The following is a 22,024-nucleotide window of genomic DNA, read 5'->3' as shown; positions in this document are numbered from 1 at the left end:
CTTTCCAATTTTCTTTTATCACCGATATAGCTTTGTTCTCTTGGTATTCTTAGTTAAAAGCTAAACCTAGGTAGGCTCATATGCTAATGTATTAGATCTTTAAGGCCGCCTCTAATCTGAATGCATTTTGACAGTTTTTCACCACTAGAGGGCGTTAGTGCATATGTGTCATATTGATAGCATTGAGCTTGCTGAAATAAAGTTACCTAGGACTGAGCAGTGATTGGCTAAAATACAAGGTTGTCAAAAGAACTGAAATAAGGGAGCAGTCTGCCGAGGCTTAGATACAAGGTAATCACAGAGGCAAAAAGGGTATAATATAACAGTGTTGGTTATGCAAAACTGGGGAATGGGTAATAAAGGGATTATCTATCTTTTTAAACAATAAAAAATCTGGTGTTAACTGACCATTAAAAGGAACATCTCAGGAATATCAATACAAAAATAAAATAATTGTCCTATTGATTTAATGTACCTATGGGTTTAACCTCAACAAAAGGATTAAACCCACTAAGGGGCCTATTTATCAAAGGTCTTGCGGACCTGATCCGACAGTGCGGATCAGGCCCACAAGACCTTGCTGAATGCAGGGAGCAATACGCTCTCCGTATTCAGCATTGCACCAGCAGCTCACAAGAGATACTGGTGCAACGCCGCCCACTGCAGACTCGCGGCCCAGGGGTGTCAATCAACCTGATCGTACTCAATCGGGTTGAATTCCGGCAATTCCTGTTCGCCTGCTCAGAGCCCGCTGCTTCATAACTGCTGTTTCTGGTGAGTCTGAAGACTCGCCAGAAACACGGGCCCACAAGCTCCGTTCGGAGCTTGATAAATGGGCCCCTAAGGGGCATAATTATCAAGCTTCATATGGAGCTTGATGCCCCGTGTTTCCGGCGGGCCTTCAGACCGCTGCTCTATAACCTGTCCGCCTGCTCTGAGGTGGCGGACAGAAATCAACAGAAATCAACCCGATCGAATACGATCGGATTCATTGACACCCACTGCTAGCTACCGATTGACCGCAAATCTTCAGGGGGCGGCATTGCACCAGCAGTGCACAAGAACTACTGGTGCAATGATACATGCAGAGAGTGTATGCTGTCTGCATTTATTGATATGCAGCGGACATGATACGTAATATCGGATCATGTCCTATGGACACAATCTACCGGACTATTTTCTTTCTTCAGTTTCTTTTTGGGGGGAAAGGGACTTTTCATTTCGAGGTTATCGCAATCCTGGAATGTCTGGTAATCTCGATTTGCAGAGGCGTATTTCTAACATGCAACTGAAATGTTTTCTGTTATAATCCATTTTCTTGATACTTTCCACAGGTTTTTCAGACCATTTTACATTTCGACACCTAAAGGCGCTTGATAAAGTCTCAAAGTGGCATTTTCTTTTAATATTTGCAAGTATTCCAGGAAAGTGTGGCATATTATCTTGTTGCAACACAGCCAATAGAAAAGCAAAGTGGTCTATCATCTTTGTTATATAATATATATTGCACCACTCCCCATGAATTTATAGTCCATATATTTATAGTCCATATATTAATAAACACATACTCACACATACATTTTACATACAGATATACACACACACATACATGCATGCACATAATCACATAGGGGCCGATTTATCATGTTCAGGCGGACATAATCTGCTGTAGCGGATCATGTCTGCCCTACATCGATAAATGCCGACAGCATACACTGTTGGCATTTATAATTGCACAAGCATTGCTTGTGAAATGCTGGTGCAAAACCGCCCCCTGCACATTGGCGGCCAATCAGCCACTAGCAGGAGGTGTCAATCAACCCGATCGTATCCAACAGGGCTGATTGCTGTCCGCCGCCTCAGAGGGGGGCGGATGAGTTAAGGAGCAGTGGTCTTAAGACTGCTGACTCTTAACTTACATTTCTGGCAAGCCTGAAGTCTCGCGCAGAAACACCTGCATCCGCAGCTTAGTAATTCGGCCCCATAGACTCATAAACATTAACAGGCCCATTTATCAAGCTCCGTACGGAGCTTGAAGGGCCGTGTTTCTGGCGAGTCTTCAGACTCGCCAGAAACACAAGTTATGAAGCAGCGGTCTAAAGACCGCTGCTTCATAACCCTGTCCGCCTGCTCTGAGCAGGCGGACAGGAACCGCCGGAAATCAACCCGATCGAATACGATCGGGTTGATTGACAGCTCCCTGCTGGCGGCCGATTGGCCGCGAGTCAGCAGGGGGCGGCGTTGCACCAGCAGCTCTTGTGAGCTGCTGGTGCAATGTTAAATGTGGAGAGCGTATTGCTCTCCGCATTTAGCGAGGTCTTGCGGACCTGATCCGCAGTGTCGGATCAGGTCCGCAAGCCCTTTGATAAATGGGCCCCATAGACTCATACAAACATACACACTGATAAGTATACACACACACTGTCATAAAAAATAAACACATACACACACATAAAAACATACATACTCACTAGTGCATATGTTCACTCATACATATGTACACAACTGCACACACACTCTTACATACACACGCAAACATACATAGATACACACTTATACACATATACACATATACACATAAACATTTTTACACATAAACACACACACACACACAGAAACTCTTAGACATATACAGAAACATTCAGACACACAAAAACATTCTCACACAGAAACACTCACACACACAAACACTCACACACACAAAAACATTCTCAACACAGAAACACTCACACACACAAACACTCATACACACAAAAACATTCTCACACAGAAACACTGCTACACAAAAACACTCAGGCACACATAGAAAAACGCACACACTTGCACAAACAACACTTTTGTAATAACAGTGAGTGCATCAGTAATGAGCAGGTGAGGATAATGAGGAGAAAACATGATAATTACTCAGAATGCTCCCTTTGCTCTTTGTGATGGATGACAACACAGAGTAGTGCTGGCATTGGGTATAGAGTTCCACCTGCTATTCATGCACCTCCACTTATAAGAGCAGCTCACAGTCTCAACACTGAGCGCTGAGCTGACAGACATGTTGTGTGCCGCCTGCACTGCACTGCCATTATCACTGAACACAATGATGGGCTTTCTGTCTAGAGTATCTCCCTGTAGAGCTGACTCCCAGCCTCTTACCTTGCTTCTTCAGGCTCTCCAGGAGCTGCATCTTCCTGTCTCCTCTGTGCTGGAGATGTGGAGTGGCCGATTTACTGCTCAGGTGGTGCACAGAGGATCTGTACTACCTCTGTCCTGACACTGGGGGCTTTTCCACAGACAATTAGGGCTCCAGCCCCAGAGCCAATTTTACAACCAATTTGCAAAAAAAGTAGTTCCGGTCCTGGCCTTCGGGGAGGGGGTAGCAACTGCCCTGTTGCCTCACTGAGAAGGCTGCATTAAACAAGTGCATGAGAGGTTACTACATATAAATTTAATTTATTGCACAGTTGACATGGGAGCTCAGTGTATAGATGATGTTTTTGTAAAAAAATAAAATTGTTCCTTATGTGTATTCCTACTGAATACTACTAACATATAATTTAATTTAATTACTCTTTTACTTAGCTACAGAGATATTCTAATACATCTATACAGTGTGTGTATATATATTTCAACATTCTGAAATGGAAATATTCTGAAAGAAATCTACATTTGATCCTGCTTCCCAAAATGCAAGCATACGCACATATGCTCGATTGTTTCATTCTGGGATGGAACAATCTATTAAAGAACCCAAACAAAGCACTTTTAACAACATAAGCAAGGAAGAAAGAACAACTCTGAAACAGCTGACTGAGGATAACACCTTCATTATCAGGGAAGCGGACAAGGGTGGTGCACTTGTCCTACTGAATTATAATGATTACAGGACTGAAATCCTGGGTCAACTGAGTGAGAACCTGACCTACTCCAAACTTCCTGGTGATTCTACCTTGCAACTCAAAAATGTGATTGATACTTACCTACTGGAACAATTTGAGATGGGCATATTCAGCAAAACTAATCTTGAGTACCTAAGAGCCTGACCAATCCACCTGGCAGGCCGATAGTGTTCGCTATCGGTTAATTACAATAGTCAATCGCAACATTTGTGGATTCCTTTATGCAACTTATGGTACGACAGATGGATAGTTTCCTAAAGGATTCTGTGATGCTCTTTGAACAAATTTCTAATATTCCTTGTGAAGAAAAGGACCTACTGGTGACCTTGGATGTTACCAGTTTGTATACTGTTATACCACACATGGAAGGAATCTTGGCAACGTGTCAACATCTACTGAAATACCTTTATGTGGGTCCACCTGTGGAGGTAATGGTACACCTGCTGGAGTTTTGCCTAACAACAAATTATTTTAAATTCGAGAACCAGTTATTTCTACAACTACAGGGGACAGTGATGGGGTCAAATGTGGCCCAATCGTACGCCAACATGTACATGGCTAAATTTGAAACCATGAACACTGAACTGTTCATGGATCATCAGATCAAATTCTACAGACGTTTCATAGATAATCTGCTTCTCATTTGGGGTGGCACTGAACAGGAACTGGAGCAATGGTACAGTCTACTCAACAGTTCTAATTCTGCCCTAACATTCTAGATGCAATTCTCTAAGAGCCGAATAGAGTTTTTGGATGTGTGCCTATGTAAAGAACTGGATATAATACACTGCACTCTTTTCAGGAAAGAAACAGACAGGAATTCTCTTTTATACTACACCTCTTGTCACCCTCCAGCATTAAAAAGGGCTTTACCCAAGTCTCAGTTGCAAAGGGTCATCCGCAACAATTCAGAGGATGTTAACAAAGATAAACAGCTACTTGAGATGGAAAACAGATTCATCCAAAAGGGTTATCCCCCAAAATTGCTCACAACACAGGTTCAGACACAGCTCCAAGATCCAGAAGGCAAGAGGAGGGACAACTCAGAGGAAATAATGACCTTTGTGACCACCTACACGGGTGACAAAAAGCTGATCAGCAAACATCTGCGTAACAATTGGCACATCATTTCTTCAGACAATGCCCTTCCTTTTAAACAAATAGTCCCACCAAGAATTGGCTTCAGGTGGTCTAGATCCTTAAGGGATATTTTGGTCACAACGAACACATTCACAAGCTATGACAAGAGCTCCTGGCTAAAAATAGAAAAGAAGAGAGTATTTTGCTGTATTGGATGCACTACGTGCAGTGGTCTCATAAACGGGACAGTACCATCCGCAAGGACGACAGAAGTTTTTTCACAAATACAGTATGACATGTACTACCACTTTAATGTATATTTATTACACTGCATTTGTGGCCTGTTTTATGTGGGTAAAACTACTGACGACCTACGCACCTGCATGGCCAACCATCGGTCAGCTATAAGGATAACCCTTAATAAGGGCACCTCAGACCAACCGGTAGCCTGTCACTTTGTGGAAATGAAACACACAGTCAAAGACCTTAAGTATACTATTATTGATCATGTCCCACCTCTGACCAGGGGAGGTGATAGAAATACCCTACTTCTAAAAAGAGAAGCACGTTGGACTTATGTGTTTTATACGCTGATTCCAAATGGACTCAATACTCAACTTGATTGGCAAGTGTGCCTTTAGGTCGACATTGGACTGAGCCCTGCCTATACAGACAATCTAGGGTTTATCAATTTGTGCCCTCTGGCACCATGATTATATGATCTGGATTTGTATTCTTTAGGTTCTAGCTTGAGCTGACCATTTCAGATTTTGATCTATCTGCCCTATTACATAGCATTGTGGATTTAATTGGTTTAACGTTGTTATTTAGTTTGTTTAGTTATGTCTCCTGTCTATTGTTTACTTCTATGCTGTCGCTCATTTAGTAATATGATAGTTATACCTTGGGTCAACATATACAAATTTTGATGCAAAGATTATGTTATTCATGGTTTAATTATTGCCTAGTTATATCCTGTATGATTTACTGTGTTGCTAGTGCTTTTGATCCTGTTATACTATTTTCGATTATTATCCCACGTATATTGTACTGTTTGATCTATTATGATGTGCTCCTATTGGGTACACAATATACTTATTGGCTACGCTTTGGGCTGCTGTTATTTAATATGGCCAGCGGTTTTAACAGGCTGCTTTGGTATATGGCGTCGGTTTATAGCCCTAATTATATTGCACACCCCTTAGTCATATGTTTTCTTACTTCTACGCTATGGGGTTACTGTTCGCTTTACACATCATTTTGTTGCTTGCTTGCATGATCTAATGTGCTTGGATTTTACTGATAGCCTTTTGCAGCCTTATACTTCAATGCTGTCCCTGCGGCACCCGTTGTATACATTTGACTATCTGGTTAGCATTCTGCTCTTTTGTTGTGGACACTGTATACATTAAAGTGTATGATCCACCATGTTATGCTAGTCATTTACAGACAGCGTTCTTTTGCCTCTTAATAACAGCTCAGTTGCTGTGCTTGTAACTTACAGATAGCCTCTTTCCTTTAGTGCTGGTTCTGCAACACTCGTTGTATACATTTGCCAATCTGATAAGCACTCTGTATTGTGTACATTGAATACACTTAATTGCATGATTCACTATGTTATGCTGGTGATTTTTCAGACAGCCTTCTACACCCTCTCACTAACAGTTCTGTGGCTGCGGCACACGCTCGATATTTGGCAGTTTCTACACTGGAATCTGGAGTGCTTGTCTGTTCTGTTATATATAACAAATTGTCCAATAGGAGAGGGGGCATGCCGCCGCTCCTCCTATTTAAACGGACGCTTTTACTTAGTTACTATATCCCTCTGAGGAAGAAGGCAATAATATTTAACCTTTGAAACGCGTAAGGGCTTTTCTCATTATTCATATTTTTGAAATACCGCCTGATGCTGGTCTACGCATCACTTTTTGGATGTTTGCTGACGATCAGGACTTAACTCATATACACTCGGTGACCTGTGATATCGGCTTTGGAGATTGTGTTCATGCTTTACCCATACCTCATACTGTGTGAGGGTATATTATGTGAGTGCATATATTTTATTTTGTATATATTCACTTTATTAAAGACTGTATTACACTATTTTAGTTCTTTCCTCTCATTATCGACTTTGAGCACCTGTTGCTGAATGCAATAACAGAAGGAAGACCATTTGTGATCGTATACCCCAATCCCAAATAAAGAACATACTTGCTGGATGTCCTTTTCCCCTGCAGATGCGGCAACTTACCTCATTAGATTCAGGTAATTTCTGGTAAGGGGATTATCTTCACATCCTATTATATTTGGATCTACCACAAACTAATTCTATACCCCATATTGGATCATATGAACTGTTTTTTTTTCATATAGAATAGCACTGTCTTCCCCTTTGTTTTTATGTTTTTAGCTTATATATGTTAATGGAAGTTTTTCTTTCAATTCATTTATAGGCTCTTTATACAGCTGCTGATTTTTCTTTTCTTACTTGCGCATATTTGGTAGTGCTGCTTGTCTTAGGATTTGGTTCACTCTGTGTACTGCCCTGTGACATTCTACTTGTCTGTATATATATATATATATCCGAAAACACATTATTGTGATTGAATTGAAAAGTTGCCTATTTTGGAAAGAAAAAAAGATGAAAAGGCCTCAGCCATTAGATTGTCATCAAGGCTTCTGTGCAAGCATTTAGTATCATTGCTCTTTTTTAAATGCAAAAGGACAGATTACAAGTGGCACGCTATTTAGTGCTTTCGCAGTGTAAACTGTGCTAGAAGTAAGCTTTTTGCGTGCGTTGGATTGCACATGTATTACAAGTTGAAAGTGAAAGGTTTGCCTGCAAACCAAATATCACGGCTGTGTTAATGTTTTCTCCCCATAGAAGTTAAAGGAGTGGGCAGAAGAAAAAAAAACTAACACCTATCGCTCGCGTGCTAACCCAACAGAAGCTAATTGTATTTCAAATTTCAATGTTCTTCACATACAGGATAATGACATTTTTATTGAAAATCCATATTTCTATATATATCTGTACATACCAATACCAATATATCTATTCCTATAGATATATAGGTATACATATACTGTTCAAATCAGCCAATAGGATTTCAGAAGCTCTCATCCTATTGGCTGATGTGAATTTGAAGAATAAAATCAGCCAATAGGAATGCAAGGTACACCATTTTAAAACAGCTACCTTGCATTCAACTGGTGACCGTATGAAGAAGGCACTCCATGCAGGATGTCTTTCAGGATAGCTCCGCTTCGCACCGCCGGGATGATAGAAGACGTCCCTGAGATGGATGAAGGTGTCGCCGCATTGATGAAGACTTCTCGCTGCCTGGATGAAGATGGATGTCTGGACTTCAGGAACCGTGAGTAGATTTTAAGGGGTTAGTGTTAGCTTTTTTTTTCTTTTTTTTGGGTGTTTTTTTTTTAGATTAGGGCTGAATGCTCTTTTAATGGCAATGCCCATAACAATGCCCCTGTAGAGGCAATGGGTAGCTTAGGATTTTTTAGAGTTAGGTTTTTTAAAATGGAGGTTGGTTGGGTGGGGTTTTTACTGTTGGGGGGAATTTGTATTTTTTTACAGGTAAAAGAGCGGATTAACTTAGGGCAAAGCCCTACAAAATGCCCTTTTAAGGGCTATTGGTAGTGTAGGTTAGGGGGTGTTTTTAGTTTGGGGGGGCTTTTTTATTTTCATATGACTATTAGATTTGGTGTAATTGTTTTTATTTTTGATCATTTCGTTTATTATTTTTTGAGATCTTAGTTTTATTATTTCGTAATTTTAGTGTTTTTTTATTTTTGTAATGTTAGATTTTTTTAAATTTTTTCGTAGGATTATTTTATTTAAAAAAAAATTAATTTAGATTTTTAATTGGTAGTTTTTTTTATTAGAATAGTAATTTTAGGTTAATTTATAGTTTAATGTTAGGTTTATTTTTATTTCACAGGTAAGGTTTAATTTATTTAAATATAGTTATATTGTAATTTTAATTTAAAGTAAGCGAGTGTTAGGTTTAGGGGTTAATAGTTTAATTTAGTGTTTTAAGATGTGGGGGGCCGGCAGTTTAGGGGTTAATAGGTTTATTTAGTGGCTGCGATTTGGGAGGCCGGAGGTTTAGGGATTAATAGGTTTATTTAGTGGCGGCGATGTGGGAGGCCGGAGGTTTAGGGGTTAATAACTTTATCATAGTGTTGGCGATGTCGGTGAGCGGCGGTTTAGGGGTTAATATATTTAAATATTGTTGGCGATGTGGGTGGGCAGCAGATTAGGGGTTGTCGCAATGTGGGTGGGTGGCAGATTAGGGGTTAATACGTTTTAAATAGTGTTTGTGATGCAGGAGGGTGGCAGTTTAGGGGTTAATAGGTAGTTTATGGGTGTTAGTGTACTTTGTAACAGTTTAGTTATGAGTTTTGTGAAACATTTTACTACTGCTCTCAGATGGCGGTATGGATCGTGTTGGTATATCCTGTAACGCAAGCATTTTAGCCGGACCTCACAACTTGTAATTCCGGCGCCATGGAAATCCAACACTTAAACGTCATTTTTTGAGTGCGAAATGGACCTTGTGTTATAGGCTAAAATGCTTGCGTTACAGCTATACTGCTGCGACCCGTAATATGCGTTCCTGGCCATTCCACGCGCAATGGCCAATTTTTCAGCGGCATAGCTGTACTGCAAAAGTCGTAATCTAGCCAATTGAGTTTTGTGATTTATGTTTAACGGGTGTCACGTTAGCGCACATGAAGAACTGCTAACTTCAATGCACATTACGGAAATATGAAATGTAACGGTATAACCCTGGCATAAAAGGGCAGAGGCACAGGCAGCAAACAGTAAATTTCCCCACTCCCTCCCCCCAAGCATGAGTCAAAGCTCCATGGTGAGGGTCAAACAGATATCAGCCAGAGCAGTGGGTTTATTGTTCTTATATACACATTTTTACACATTAGTACCACCCACAGGGTTTTGTAAAACAACCAATAAACACATGCAATACACTCAGACACTCCCACACAAAATAATCCCCTCTGCCTGGGATGCAATTATCTTACACAATGGTTGATACAGTTACCTTACACAATGGTTGATACAATTATCTTACACAATGGTTGATACAATTATCTTACACAATGGTTGATGTAATTATCACAGACAGAGAAATACAGTTCAATTGCCATGGAGCCAAAGTCTTTCATTATACAAATGGGCTACATGGCATAGCTATCTGGGGTATCACTGTTCAAATAGGGCAAGTACTGAATGACCTGGCTTTTGTGTCTTTGCAGGGGAAAAGTAAGCATTTCAACATGGGGCCATAGTCTAAAGGCAGCAGGCGGGCAACCAGGCCCCTCCAATGCACAGTGGCGAGATTGGTCTTGTCACATCTCTCCCCTTTTCCAAAAAGACTAACAGGGTATCTGACCTCCTTCCGGTCAGTGCCCTGGTTAGTCCAGCAACCCACCCACAAAACACAATCAGCAGTACAGCCCACCCACAATAAATGGTCACTACACCTGGGTAGAGCAGAAACTTGTCCATGTCCAGGTGCCTCACTACGGCTGTGTGGGGGACTGGTATGCTGAATTGGTGGGTTGCGAGGTGGGCAGAGACCAGCTGTACTCTGCCCTGGTGCCAGCACTACCACGGAAGTAGCCTGGTGGGAGCCTGGTTGCTGGAGGGGGAGACCGATCGTCTCCCCTTTGAACAAAGCACGATGCTGCTGTGGGGGGAGACCGACTCTCTCCCCTTTGGCTAAACAGCCCTGTTGCTGGGGGACAGGACCGACTGTCCCTACCCCCTGTGCTGTAAGTGCAGAGACCACGGTCCCATCTGCACAGTTGTGGGGCTTACTGTCTCCCCCTGGTGCGTTAAGCTGCCGCTGGGGAGAGGGGGTAACAAGCTCCTCTCCCATACATACTTCCAGCTGCTGGGGAATGGAGACTGGGCTCCCAATCCCCTGCATCTCACTCTGCTGCTGGGGGACAGGACCAACTGTCTCTGCCCCCTGTAACTCAGCCTGCCGCTGGGGAATGGAGTCTGGGCTCCCAATTCCCTGCATATTCCTCTGCTGCTGGGGGACAGGACCAACTGCCTCTGCCCCCTGTAACTCAGCCTGCCACTGGGGAATGGAGGTTGGGCTCCCAATTCCCTGCAGGACCGGTGGAGAGACCTCGGTCCCATCTCCACCGGCCACCTGGGGTCCTTCCCAGTAAATCTCCACAATATCTTCCCAGCTGAATGGGTCTGGATCTGGGTCTTTCACCTTGCTGTCCTGCTGAGCCTTCCCAATGGAGTGGAAGAGATCTTGGTAGTCCTGCTCCAGTTCCCACTCCAGGGCTGCTAAGTGAGCCAGGTCTGGCTCTACCTCATGGGGTTCAGCCCAGTCATGCCTAGCCTCCCTCTCATAGAAAATGTCCTGAAGTCTGGTATGCACAGGGCTCCCAAAGTCAGGCTCTGCAAAGGACTCCCATAACAAGCCAGGACCATAAAACTCCTCTCCCTCTGGCTTGTCATGCTCGGCCTTCCAGGGTATTTACTGTGCCATATACCACCAGAGCGCCTGATAGGCATCCTCCAGCCATAGCTCCTGCCATAACCGGTGCTCTAGTTCCTTCACCCATTCCTCCAGGGGCTGCTCTCCCAGGAAGGGCATCCGCAGGGCCACTTGCTTCTGCAACCGCTGCTCTTCACTGGGGAGACTCTTACCCTGCTGATATTGTACATTATCCAGGGCCTGGTACCAGATGCCTTTCCTTAATGCATCCCGGCCATCCAGGTCCTCCTCCTTGTATAACACTGCTGGTTCCATTCTGTTGCTTTTAGGGTCGCTGTACTGGGACATTCGTTGCCCCCAACTTGTAAATCCACGGAATGGTGTCTCCTGTAGCTGTCCCTCTGGCTGTGGGAACGATCCCATCGCTTGCCACCAATTGTAACGGTATAACCCTGGCATAAAAGGGCAGAGGCACAGGCAGCATACAGTAAATTTCCCCACTCCCTCCCCCCAAGCATGAGTCAAAGCTCCATGGTGAGGGTCAAACAGATATCAACCAGAGCTGTGGGTTTATTGTTCTTATATACACATTTTTACACATTAGTACCACCCACAGGGTTTTGTAAAACAACCAATAAACACATACAATACTCTCAGACACTCCCAAACAAAATTATCCCCTCTGCCTGGGATGCAATTAGCTTACACAATGGTTGATACAGTTACCTTACACAATGGTTGATACAATTATCTTACACAATGGTTGATACAATTATCTTACACAATGGTTGATGTAATTATCACAGACAGAGAAATACAGTTCAATTGCCATGGAGCCAAAGTCTTTCATTATACAAATGGGCTACATGGCATAGCTATCTGGGGTATCACTGTTCAAATAGGGCAAGTACTGAATGACCTGGCTTTTGTGTCTTTGCAGGGGAAAAGTAAGCATTTCAACATGGGGCCATAGTCTAAAGGCAGCAGGCGGGCAACCAGGCTCCTCCAATGCACAGTGGCAAGATTGGTCTCGTCACATGAAATATAACATATTAAAACATTGTAATTCAAATTATTATACATAATATAAAAATATATATTTTTACAGTATGCATAATTTTTAATAATGTATACTTTCAACTTGTAATAGGAGCGCAAACCCGACGCGTGCAAAAAGCCTCTGTCTAGAGAAGTTAACGGCCGAGCAGGAGCGCAAAATTGTTCTCCAATCGTAATCTAGTTTATCAGCAAAAGTTTCATGGCTCACCACTCTACAGAATGAGGTTTACCTTTGCTGAATATTATGGTAGGAAGAGAGCGACTCAAGGCTACAGATACTGTAAATATTTTTTTTCCCAGACCTCTGTTTTCTGTAAAATCACAAAACACCATTTCTAGATGTTAAACATATGTAAATTAGTAAATTTTAATTTTTGCAAACATGTTGAAAATGCCAGTATTGTACTTTATCAACACCTTTGAGTGTTGAATTCGATGTGCTCATTTTGTTACCAAATTATAGTGCAAAACCCATAGAGCCAGATTATGAGTGTAGCGTCAAGTTGAAAGAAAACGCAATAGCTTGAGTGTAATCCTTATTTACGTTAGAATGATTAATGCTCCGGTTAACTGTTTTTTGCGAAACATAAATATTGTTCATTGACTCTTTATAAGGAGTGTTCTCTATGGTAAGGCTGAAGAATTCTAAAATTGTAAAATTATGTTAATTGTAGCGTTCCCCAGAAAATGAAATGTGTAGTGAGTGATATTTCTACTGTACCAGGGGAGAGGTTGTTCTCATAGTAATACAGTATTCTGTGTTTGTTCTTTTACTTTACATATCAGAAGTACAAATTACAGAACGCTGAATAAGAAAATGATACTGACCTTACCGATGAGATTGAACTATACTGAAAATACTCGCTTACATTATCAAGCAAAAATAATCTGTGGTCTGACTGTATTAAGCTATGTTTTTAGATTATTTCCTTCTGTGTTCTTGGTAGCTCTGATATTTCTTGTAAAAATGTTGCCGGTGACATTCTAAGCTTTGGGATTGTCACAGTGATAATTTTGCGAAGGAAAAATTATTCCTGCAAAAATATGACCAGGACACAGTACATAATACTGATTTATAATGGATAGCAGTGAGATGTGCGCTTTAGGATAACACATAAACAACAAGTTCAGTTCTGCATCAGCAGTAGGAACGTAAAAGCGAAGAGCTTAGTATACATCTTTTGATTAAGAAGAGCACTTTAGGCAAACGCCATTGTCACTGATTATATAGAAGTAGAATTTGTGATCATTGTGTTCCTAAAAACCGCTGCCAGCGAAGCATCAGTTTGTTCTAGTTAATGATAATGTAGACAGAATAATTTATCATGGTGTGTTTGACGCTACAGAGTTGATATTTGTCCTATGTTCACTTTATTTTCTTTAAAAAAATAATGCGGTTTTGCACTGTGCCCTATAGCTGTCAATCAAATAGGTAAACAGGTAGGTTGTATACTTATGTAGTGGCGCATTCATAACAATGTTACCGTTATGTGTGCACAACTTCCTATGCTTGCAATAGCATTCTGCTCTCATATATCTGTTTGAATAACGAATACGTTTGTACAAAGAGGAATCCCTGGTCACCGTAGTACAACTAACTGTGTAAAATATAGTTTATGCATAAATATTGCCCAACGTTTCCTGAAGACTATGGGCCAGATTACAGGTGACTCGCTAGCATGGGACGCGATACTCATTATTCCTAAACCATGCTAACATTAGTGCGCAACTTGATTTTACAAGTCCATGGTAAATCCTATTTACAAGAGAAGAGTTAGCGCATCTGGCATCGCTCTAGTGCAACCTTTACTTTCAATAAATATTGTGACCATACTAAATAGTGCTGGTATTAGAAGTTGAAAGTTATAGTTTGTGCTCGAGAGAAAGCCGAAACTGTGCTAGAATATTCAGCGCGGCTTCAGATCTGAAGTAAAGTATAAGTGTTAATATTTTGTTCACAACATATTTAAATACACTATTACAATCATATATATACACTTTTTATTAAAACTGTAATTTAAAATTAATATAAAGTTTTTAAAAGGGTTAAAAGGATATGGCATATGGCAAGGTGTTTCACTGGGAAGGGAATATATATATATATATATATATATATATATATATATATATATATATATATCCAAAAAAAGAGAGCACTCACCAGGACTTATACCTTTCACTTTGTTAAAATAAAGCGGTAATTGCTTTAAGGTATAAGTCCTGGTGAGTGCTCTCTTTTTTTGGATATTTGTGAAGGCACACTGCGGCATTGGATGCACCCTGGGCAGTTGTACAGCGGAGTGAGTGCAGAGTTCATTTGGGATTTTGTATATATATATATATATATATATATATATATACATACAGGAAGCCCTCAGTTTATGCCAGGGTTAGGTTCCAGAAGGAATGGTTGTAAATCGAAATCGTTGTAAATTGAAACCCAGTTTATAATGTAAGTCAATGGGAAGTGAGGGAGTTAGGTTCCAGGCCCTTCTCAAAATTGACATAAGTAACACCTAATACATTATTTTTAAAGCTTTGAAATGAAGACTGTAAATGCTAAACAGCATTATAAACCTAATTAAATAATCTCACAACAGACTGTATCATCAAACTAAGTTTAATGAACAAAAACATTTTTTTACTTGAATTTTTCTGCAATCAGTTCTCTGCATTGTTAGCATTTTAGATAATATTGGGTCTGCACCTATTCTATGCATTTCAATCTGGACTGATTAAGCAATTAGGCACCCTCACCTCAAGCAGCTGGACAGGAAGATAATAGGGAAGTGGCTGCTAGAGCTTGTTGCTTTGAAAGCTGCTCGATAGCTAAGGTCTGTTCTGTGTACACAGATTAATTTCAGTCTGCTAAGCTTGCATAACTTTGCTGCAACACAAGCGGACAGCTCCACTTACTGGCTATTTTAATTAGTGCACTGCTTTTCAATACTTTTCAATATCACATGACTGAAAAAAAGGTTGTTATTTTGAAACGGCGCAAATTAAACCAGCGTAAACCGAGGGCCACCTGTATATACATACATACATCTAAATATGTGTTTTTGTGTATGTATACAACTATACATGTCAATATGTGTGTATACATGTGTATCTATGGGGCCCATTTATCAAAGGGCTTGCGGACCTGATCCGACACTGCGGATCAGGTCCGCAAGACCTCGCTAAATGCGGAGAGCAATACGCTCTCCACATTTAACATTGCACCAGCAGCTCACAAGAGCTGCTGGTGCAACGCCGCCCCCTGCTGACTCGCGGCCAATCGGCCGCCAGCAGGGAGCTGTCAATCAACCCGATCGTATTCGATCGGGTTGATTTCCGGCGGTTCCTGTCCGCCTGCTCAGAGCAGGCGGACAGGGTTATGAAGCAGCGGTCTTTAGACCGCTGCTCCATAACTTGTGTTTCTGGCGAGTCTGAAGACTCGCCAGAAACACGGCCCTTCAAGCTCCATACGGAGCTTGATAAATGGGCCTGCAAGTGTTTATAGAGGTAAATATGTTTTGGTTAGATTATGAGTGGTGTGCTAACAGTTGCACGCAAGCGAAAAGCAATTTATTGTGGCTCATAGAACATGTAGCGCAGTAATACAAGTTGAAAGTAAACGTGTTTAATTGAGTACAATTTAATTTAACTCCGGTCGACCTCAAAGCTCTGGTTCACTGTTACCTGAGACAAAAAAGTTGCACAAAACACATCAAAATTACATTTAAAAGTTACACTCATAATAACACTGTCTAATAAAAAAAAATAATAAAAAAAATTGCTTTAAAAATGTGTAAGGGCTTAAAGCTGTCAGATCTCAGGTGTTAGGAAAAAAAAGACAGCAAAGGGCTTTAATATATATATATAAATGTCTAAATATGTATATGTGTATATATATGTATATACATATGTATATTTATATAAATATATATAATAGCTGTTGCCCACGGCTTTGCTCACGTAGCTTATGTGATTTTTAAAAAATAGCGAAAAACTCAACCTTTTACAACGACGTGTGCCCTCATGTGTGTGCCCGTTAGGCTTCATGAACTTCTTGAGTTTTTGTTAATTCTCTGTGTTTCTTGTAATATAAATACCAATATCCGTGTCTATAACATCTTTGTTTTTTGAGATATAGGTATCCTCAGTGGATGTTTGGGAAATTGTAAAACACGTGTTTCTTTATTTTTCAAGGAGAATCTAAATACCAGTTTTCACGTCTGTAACGTCTTTGGTTTTTGAGATATAGGTATCCTCATAAATCAGTCCCCCCTTTTAACACCCCCTTAAGTGGATTTGGGGAAATGGTAAAACACGTGTTTCTTTCGTTTTCAAGGAGAATCTAAATACCAATTTTCACGTCTGTAACATCGTCCGTTTTTGAGATATAGTTATACTCATAAAAAATGCACCCCTCTTTTTCACTCCCTTAGGGACGTCATTTCCTAAAATCCTTCCTTAGTGGGTGCCTACATCATAAAAACAACGTAGCTTCCAAATTTCATGTTCCTAGGTTAAACGGTTTGAGCTGGGCGTTGATGAGTCAGTCAGTCAGAACTTCTTCTTTTATATATGCAGTATATAGATATTTATATATGTGTGTGTCATGAGATGCAGGACACATGCAGGACATAGCAAGGATGGTACAACTCTATTTTATTACAGAGCATGGAAATATACATCTGGTATGGTTGATCTCACTAACTAACTGCAACACAGACAAACAGACATAAGCCCCGCCCCCAATCTAGTGACATCACTTCCTGCTCTCATCACATCTTCCCCCTTTTCAAAGGACAAAGCATACATTTGAATATAACAAATAACAAGGTATACAAACAGAGTATACAACAACAATTTTGTATAGTATATAACAAATAAGTTACAGAAAATATAAACAACATGACTTGAACATCGGGGTAGACTACCCTAGTCCACAGTGACCATGGGATTATTCTGCCCATACTTCACTGTTCTAACTAAAGTTAATCCCAATATCAGGCCTGAAGTTTCACCACTCTTCCACTTGATGTAACTCTACATGAACTGTCCTCTGATACAGAAGAAGGTGATTGAGAGTCCGCTGGAGGCAAAGATAAATCCCTGCTGTGATCTTGCTGAGGGGAAGGCACCCCTTTTAAAACAGGGGATCCCACCGGCGGTGGTACAGAGGCATCCAGTTCCAAACTCTCAGGTACAGGCTGAAAATGTTTTCGGTTACGGCATGTAACTGTCCCTCCATCAGTAAGGACTACATAAGACCTTGGTTCTGGAGAGTGTACAATTACCGTAGCAGGCGTCTTCCATTTCTTCTCATCATCCAGTTTAATTCTGACACTTTGCCCCGCATTCAGCTCCTGTAAGGGCCTCACAGAATGTCTCCTGTCGTAGAAGAATCGATAGCCCCTTTTTGCCTCTTCATCCCTCCTAAGGACTTCGTCCAGAGGAATAGACCCAGTCAGCTGGAAGGCACCCACAGAGGGTAAGGTGGTGCGAATCTGGCATCCTAGCATCAGCTGTGCCGGGCTAAACCCTGTGGCTTGAATGGGCGTCGCCCTATAGGACAAGAGGGCTAGGTACGGCTCAGATTGCTTTAAAATGAATTTTGTTGTTTGAACTGCCCTTTCAGCCATTCCGTTGGCCTGTGGGTAATGTGGACTTGACGTGGAATGTATAAAATCATATTCCCTGCTGAAAGCACTGAACTCTGTAGAAGTGAACTGCATTCCATTATCATTCACCAGCTCCATTGGAATGCCCCACCGGGCGAACAAGCTCTTAAGACGAATGATAACGGCTTGACTTGTGATTTCATTCAAAGGTGCAATTTCCAAATACCTGGAATAGTAGTCGATCACAACTAGGAACTTCTTCCCGTGCAGTTCGCACAAATCAGTAGCTATTTTCTGCCATGGGCCTGCAGGCAGCGGAGTAGAAATCAAGGGCTTCCTTCTCTGAGTAGGCCGGCGTTCCCGGCAAAAGGCACATTTAGACACATGACTTGCAATGTCGGAGCTGATCCCAGGCCACCATACAGCCGTAGCTGCCCTTTCTCTGCATTTTGTAATGCCTAAGTGGCCATCATGAATCCTGTTTAACATCTCCTGCCTCATGCTGACAGGAATAACGATGCGGTCCTGGAACAGCACCAACCCCTCCAGCCCTGTGAGCTGTGACCTCTCTGACTGGTAAAAACTTAAAGACATCCAGGCTGCCCGACTCTCGGGCCAACCTTCTTTTATGTACTTTATAACTTCTTGAAGGTCTGTATCTAAATATGTCTCTTTCTTTATTTCTTCTAGTTTCCTTGAAGAGATGGACTTTGAGGCCAGAACTGAATCTACATACAATTTCACATCCGATTCGGTTGAAGACTCTTCGGCAGCAGCCAGCGGGAGCCTGGATAGTGTTTCTGCCACAACCAGTTGTTTCCCCGGCACATGCACTGCCTGAACGTTGAACCTGAGCAGCCTCATTAGAAGTCTCTGGCATCTTAATGGTGTTTTGTCGATATTGTAGGAGTTGATTAGAGGGACTAGCGGTTTATGGTCAGTCTCCAGACTAAATTTCTCTAAACCCACTAGGTAACCCTGAAAGCGCTCACAGGCCCAAACTGCAGCCAGGCACTCTTTCTCAATTTGAGCGTATTTTGACTCAGCAGCCATCAGTGTGTGGGAACAGTAGGTGATGGGCTGTAGTTTATTTTCATTTAACTGCAGGAGGGCGGCCCCTAACCCATAACTGCTCGCATCAGCACTAACCACAGTCTTTTTGGAAGGGTCATAGAACCCCAGCACTGGGGCAGACCCCAGCAGGGACTTGGCCTGCATAAAAGATTCTTCCTGTGAAGGTCCCCAGACCCAGGCAACATCTTTCTTTAGCAACTCTGTGATAGGGTGTAGTACTGTGGATAAATCTGGAAGGAACCTGCCCACATAATTTACAAGGCCCAATATTTGTCTCAGCTCATGTACGTCGGAAGGACTTTTCATCTGTTCAATAGCACAAATTTTCTCGGGGTCTGGCTTGATGCCATCCCCATTGATGATATGCCCAAAGTAACATAATTCAGCTTTTCTAAAATGGCATCTTTCTTTATTTAGCTTCAGCCCAGACTCTCTGATAGTCTGCAACACACAGCTCAATCGCTGATTGTGTTCCTCCAAAGTAGACCCATACACTAAGATGTCGTCCATGACGACTGCCGTGCCCATGTGGTCTCTTAGGAGAGAACTCATTTCCCTTTGAAAGATTTCAGGAGCAGAGGATATCCCGAAGGGGAGTCTGCAGAAGCAAAACCGACCTACCGGTGTAATAAAGGTAGTCAGTTTGCGGCACTTTGGATCTAGAGGAATCTGCCAAAAGCTGCTAGAAGCATCCAATGTAGAGAAGAACTTCGCCCCAGCCAATTTCGGAGCTATGTCTTCCAGTGTCAGCAGCATAAATCTCTCTCTCTTCACTGTCTCATTCAACCTTTTCAAGTCTACACAGATGCGCACCTTCCCGTTTTTCTTTGCAACAGGTACAATGGGGGCACACCAGTCAGTTGCTTCAACAACCTCTTCAATAACCCCCATATTCTTCATGCGCATAAGCTCCTTCTCCACTTGAGGCATGAGCGGGAACGGAATTCTACGGGGAGTAGTAATGCTCTATGGGACTGCGTCACCTTTAAGTGATATACGGACTGGTTTGCAATTCAGTAGGCCCAATTCACCAAACATATCTTCAGAAATCTCATTCACTCTGGCTACTAGGCCCAAACCACAGGCTGCTTTTCTGCTCAATAAATTGTTAACACACTGACCTCGAATAACATGCACCCACATGGTGAATTTCCTTTGCTTGTACTCGCAGCTGGCAAGAAATTTCCCCGCACAATCAATGCGGCCACCAGGACTATGGACATTTGTAGTAACCTTTGCCAGCTGGGGCTGTCGAGGCAGTTTTATGAATGCTGCAAGGGACATTACAGTGATATCTGCTCCTTTGTCAATCTTAAAGGCAACTTTGGCTCCCATTACAGTAAAAGTAACCTTCCAATCTTCTTCTGAACCCGGCCGTTCAACAACAGACCCTACAAAGGACACTTCTTGACCCTCCTGGTCGCTATCCACCTGCATCTCCTTAATATATTCAGTTTTATACACCACTTCAAAATGGCCCATCCTGTTACATTTTCTGCATCTTTTGTCTTTAGCAGGGCATATGACACTCTGATCATGGGCATGGTTGCACCGTGTGCATCGGGCATGCTGCGTCCATCCACTTCTAGATCTATCTGTTATCTTAGGTCTACCGCTCATACTGTGCCTTTCACCAGCAGATCTCCTGAACTGCTGCACGTCATCCACAATACTCTCAAACCTCAGATCAGCACTTTGCTTTTTCACCAGTTCACTCTGGCGGGCCATCCTAATAGCCCCATCTAATATTAAATTAGGCTCTAACTTTAGCTTCAGTGAGACTTCAGCATCTGCAATTCCAATAACTATTCTGTCTCTGATTTGCTCTTCTTTAGCAACACCAAACTCACAGAATTCAGCTAGTTCATACAGGCTGCGCACAAATGACTCCACAGATTCTCCCACACGCTGATTACGTTTGTGAAAACAAGCTCTCTCATGAATCACATTTCTTTTGGGCACAAAGTGGGCACTGAGTTTATCCATAACTATATCAAAGTTAAATTCTTCCCCTTCTTGGAAAGTAAAAGCATTGAACACTGGCTCCACATCTTTCCCCATAGAGTGTAAAAGAGAATTAACTTGTACTTCACCACTCTCCTTGTCCAGCTTGGAAGCAATTCTGAAGCGCTGAAACCGCTGACGCCATGTGGGCCAAGCTGCAGGCTGAGAGAAGTCAAAAGGCTCAGGTGGGGTAAACTTTGACATCGTCATCGATCAGGAACAGAAGCGCAGGCAAGAACTTCTGACACCATGTCATGAGATGCAGGACATATGCAGGACACAGCAAGGATGGTACAACTCTATTTTATTACAGAGCATGGAAATATACATCTGGTATGGTTGATCTCACTAACTAACTGCGACACAGACAAACAGACCTAAGCCCCGCCCCCAATCTAGTGACGTCACTTCCTGCTCTCATCAGAGTGTGTACAGATGTATTTATGTATTTATATGTGTATATATGTATTTACAGATATATATACACATATAAACACATAAAAACATATGAAGACATTTATAGACAAATATATAAGTTCATTGGAGCCTTTTGCAGTCAAGAAAATGAAAACATGTAAAACCATATTTATGCAATATTTATATTTAATTGTTATACTGTGTTCTGGTGTTCTGTGCATAGCAAAAAATATTCTTTGTATTTATAAATAGAAATTCCTATATATAGCTGTATAACTCTATACTTATATATATATATAATCATGTGTATACATAGGTTTAGATATATATTTGATCAAAAAAAAACATCATATATATATATATATATATATATATATATATA

The sequence above is a fragment of the Bombina bombina genome, chromosome 12 (assembly GCF_027579735.1).
Source record: "Bombina bombina isolate aBomBom1 chromosome 12, aBomBom1.pri, whole genome shotgun sequence".
NCBI lineage: Eukaryota > Metazoa > Chordata > Amphibia > Anura > Bombinatoridae > Bombina > Bombina bombina.
This window is presented reverse-complemented; position numbering follows the sequence as displayed.